We start from the raw sequence: 4,629 nt of genomic DNA, 5'->3' as shown, positions 1-4,629 counted from the left end.
TTTATAATGGAGCATGTTAATTCTTAAAAGATAAAAGCATAAATTTTATATTATAATGAAGATAAAAATCATCCCATGTCTTTCAAAGGGTAGAGTTTCCTACTTTTTTCCAGTCCTGCACTGAAAGACACTAAGGACTGAGATTCCATCCACATCAAATCCTGGCTTAATTAAGTGTATCGAGCACTTACTGAGTGCCTACCGTGTTCCAGGGACTGAGATGGGCTACAGGAAAAAATAAAGTCGTTCTAAGGTGGGAAATGGAATGACGTATCACTTCTCAATAAACTCAGATTGTTTTTGCCTTGCTAACCCTGGCATTGACTGACATCAACAGAACAGAAAGAAATCCAAAGGGTATTCATCTCGAATTGAGAAATTGGATAAGTGGAAATGGCATCGATTTTGGGTTCAGGTCCTGGTTCTGTACTAACCGAATAACCTTGGGGCCTCTTCTGAGGGTCAGATTCCTTCTGTGTTCATCAAGGAATGTGTGCCAACAGGATGGCTCTGGGAGGCCACAAGAGTCCCAGCTTGGATACTTGTTGGCCTGGGACATTGAAAATGGGGATAGTAAGACTTACCTTGAAGGGCTGATAAGGGGATGGTGGTGGTCATATCTATCTCTCTGTCCAGCTATCTATCTATACCCATAAATGGGAACTTCTAATACGATAAACTCTGAAATTCCTTATCGTTCTTCAATCCTATAATTTTAAGCTCTGTGCCTACAGTCAATAATGATGATGAAGATGATGACCATGATGGAGATGTTACACCTGAAAAGCCCCTCTGCTCCTGTTGTCATTCTCTATTGACCGAGGGTTCTACAGACGGGAAACACGCTTAGTCACAAAGAAGAGAGTCACCAAGGAAGCCTCACATTGTCTTTGTCTGCCTTGCACATACCTGCCTGGACACACCATCCCCTTCCCTCAATTTCCAGCACATAGTCTCAGTCTCTGGGTTCTGATCTGGAAGGTTGTCACAGCCACCTAGGATTGCTGTGAGGAATAAATTTATTCACGTTCCTCACCTATTCATTGAGCGCCTGCCACATGCCAGGTGTTGGTCAAGGGCTAAGAATACAAGAAGGAACAAGGCAGACAAAGGCTCCACACTCAGCACTTAGCAAATACCTGAATATTACTTTCTCCTCTTACGTTTCACTGAAATTGAAAGAAGGCTGTGGGGGAAACTCAAAAAGATTCTCAATTCAGAAGAACCAGTGTTGCCTCTTTTTTTTTTTTTTCCAAATAATTTGGGAGCAAAATATTGGCCATTGCCAACTCTTCAGCCATGTGACGGAGGAGGGAAATCATCCCTCCCTTTCATGTTACCCTTGAAAAGGGGACGCTGTTCTCTCCTTCTCCCATGGAAAGCCCTTGTTTTAGCTTTCGCATTCTCCATGGCACACTTCCGCACGGGTTCTGTAACATGTCCTGACATGTAGAACCAAAGGGAACGCAAAATGAAAATGAAACAGTGTTCCACCTGAGTCACCGTCTGTGTTTCTCTTTTATCACCAAAGCAATGAACTCCCACACAATTGAGGCTTGTTCTATTTAGGTTTTTAAACGTCATCTTTGTAATTACAGCACACTGCGATTGTTATAAACAGTCGGAAAACACGTTCTTAGAAACATCTCTCTGATTCATAAATATTTGGGTGGTGAAGTCATGGAGGTGGAATGCAAACCTTGTTAACATGCTGCTGATAAAGATCAGTAGAGGCTAATATGACGTGGTGACAAGTTGGCCGTCCTGTGCGGTGGAACAGCAGGGAGGAAAATGGGGCAGTTACTTTGTAATGGTCATTCGGAATAATGTGGGTTTAAAAAGAAATACCTTTTGTAATGTAATTCACTTGACTTGTATTTATTAATTCTTTCGAGAAATAGTTACTGAGCGCCAGCCTCCTGGCTTGACCCGCCAGCTCCTTCTCTGCCCCCGTCTTTCCCGCTCAGGCGGGGCCCCTCCCCACCTGCAAGTTAAGCCCCAACCGCTTGCGGTTTCACAGTCCCTCCTGGAACCTTTCACATCGGGCATTGTTGCGTATGCTAATCCCTCGCCTGGAACTTCCTCCGCTCCTCTTAGCCCTGCCCACTCGGAAAACTGCTCTTTCGTCTTTGAAAATTCAGTTCCAAAGTCACTTCTTCGTGTATGTAACGTTAGTTAGTCGCATCCAGGGTGAGTACGTAATTTGTCATTTAAATGAAAATGTGGATCCCCTTTTCCCAAATTCTTAAAAATTTCAAGCTGGTGGTAGCAGAGCATTAAACCAAGTGTGGGGGGCTCAGTCCTTATGCGTCTGCCTTCGGCTCAGAGCATGATCCCAAGGTCCTGGAATCGAGCCCCGCATCGGGCTCCTCCGCTGGGAGCCTGCTTCTTCCTCTCCCACTCCCCCTGCTTATGTTCCCTCTCTCGGTGGCTGGCTCTCTCTCTCTGTCAAATAAATAAATAAATAAAATCTTAAAAAAACAAAAACAAAAGCAAACAAGTGTGGGACCTTTTAAAAGCGGACCGCACAGACCAAAGGCCGGCAAAGAAGCCAGCCCTGGTCACACCTTTTCTGCATTCCTGTAATTTTTAGTCAACTTTGTTGCTTCTTAGCCGTTCAGCATCTCTCCACTCCAATTCAAGTAACAGTTTACCAGTGTTCCTTTGCAAAAACCACTCCCTTGGCATTCCCGGTCTAGGCGCATTGGGTGACCGGCAAACTCTGCCAGGGGCCACCCTGGATGGTCCAAGAATGGGCTGAGGACTCAGAGCCAATGAGCTGCTGGGAGCTCTTTCAGTTGGGGCCGCAGGACCCAGGCTGGACTTGAATGTAGGGGCTGTGAGCCAGGGCCTGCTGGGTTTGCCACGTGGAGCCGGAGATAAAGGACAGAGCCAGGAGGCCAGAGGCATCAAGGGGGGGCCTGCAACCACATTTACCATGCAGTCGTCAGTTACCGCAGCCAGTAAGTTCCCCCTTTCAGCTTACACCGTTTTGAACTGGGTGTTTTGATACTTGCAGACAAGAGCATTTAGGGGATACATTCTACACACATTTTTGACTATGTGCCCCCCCCCCCCCGCCCTCCCCGCCCACTACTCTGTGAGCTCATCAGGAGCAAGCATTTTCTTTTTCTCATCTTACCATCCCTGGTGCTTGAGATAGCATTAAAATATCCTTTCATTTTTTAAATAAACAGAATGATTGTGACAGTAGATGGTAAAACAACACTTGACAACCTCATCTGCATTATCATGATTTTTGTGGTGAAATTTAACTGGTCTGTAAAACGGAGATGTCTGTGAGCCCCTGCCACACTTCTGTTTGGGTCCACACATGCTAAGTCCCCATGACTAGGTAATAGATTAATAGGTTATTTTTGGCAACACTCTCTTCTTTCTGCTGAGGTAGGGGCCTTCCAGGGGCCCAACAGCTTTAGCCTACAGAGCACATTCATACCTGTTAGCTCTGTGCATCTCACACAACCCTAAAAAGTGATCAGGACAGAGAGAGTTATCCCCATTTTACAGACTAGAAGTTGAGAGAAGAGTCTGAACAGTTTGGTCAAGATCTAGGGCAATGTTGTCCAATATGAGAGCTAGCCACCGCATGTGGCCATTGAGGCTTGAATGTGGCTAATCTGAGTTAAGGTGTGCTGTGAGCATAACGTACTGATCAGATCTAAGACTTAACACCCAAAAAAGAAAGTAAAATAGCTCACGAATAATTTCTACATTAATTACATGTTAAAATGCTATTTTGAATACATTGGATTACATAAAATAATATTTATTAAAATGAATGTCACTTGCTTAATTTTACTTTTAGTATTATGGCTACTAGAAAATTTGAAAATTGTATGCGCAGCTCGCATTTGTGGCTCGTATTTTATTTCTATTGGATAGCTGATCTAGTGTCCAGCATCCTGGCTCGTGCTCTGTTTCTATCTATAGACTCCAGCTCTCCTCTTCCCTCCTACCACCCTCATCTCAGGCTCTCCTGCCCCACTGTCTCTGCTCTGTCTTCTCCCTCCTTGTTGCTCCATCCTTCCTCCCTAATAAGGCAGAATGTGGAAGAGAGAGACTGGCTTTTTAAGTCTGGCACCTGTTGGCATCTGTTAATTTATAAGGACACAAAACAAGCATAATGTCAATTCTGAACTTTGGAAAATGGTCAGGACCTTTTTAGTTCATAGTCTCTGAATATTTACTTTTTTTTTTTAAACAACTTATCTCTATTTAATTTTAAAAGAAAAATAACAAACCCAAGTTGGGAAGTTACGATAAAACATATTCTAGTCCTTGCCAATCTTTTGTGAAGTTCCACACGTAAGCTATCTAGGATGTGTCTTAGCCTCGTGCATCATGTCCCCAGACCCCGTCTGCAAGGGGGTCTTCAGCCCCACCAAGCCCCAAACTTAGAGGAAACAGAATTCAGCTCCTACACCAGACAGAAGGCAGGCCCACCGTCTGTGGAAGCTTAGCCGTTAGAACGAGCATTCACGGCCGGTGGGAGACGGTTCCTTTTAGGTAGATCTCTGTGGCTGAGTGGGTTCCCATTTGTAGGCAACTCAAGGACTAACTGGAAATAGGGAGCTGTCTTGGATGAAACCTGAGAGCTCAAGAATCCTA

The sequence above is a fragment of the Ursus americanus genome, chromosome 2, assembly GCF_024610735.1.
Source record: "Ursus americanus isolate L20-20 chromosome 2, mUrsAme1.1.p, whole genome shotgun sequence".
Classification (NCBI taxonomy): Eukaryota; Metazoa; Chordata; class Mammalia; order Carnivora; family Ursidae; genus Ursus; species Ursus americanus.
The sequence above is the reverse complement of the archived record's forward strand: the minus strand, read 5'-3'. Positions refer to the sequence as shown.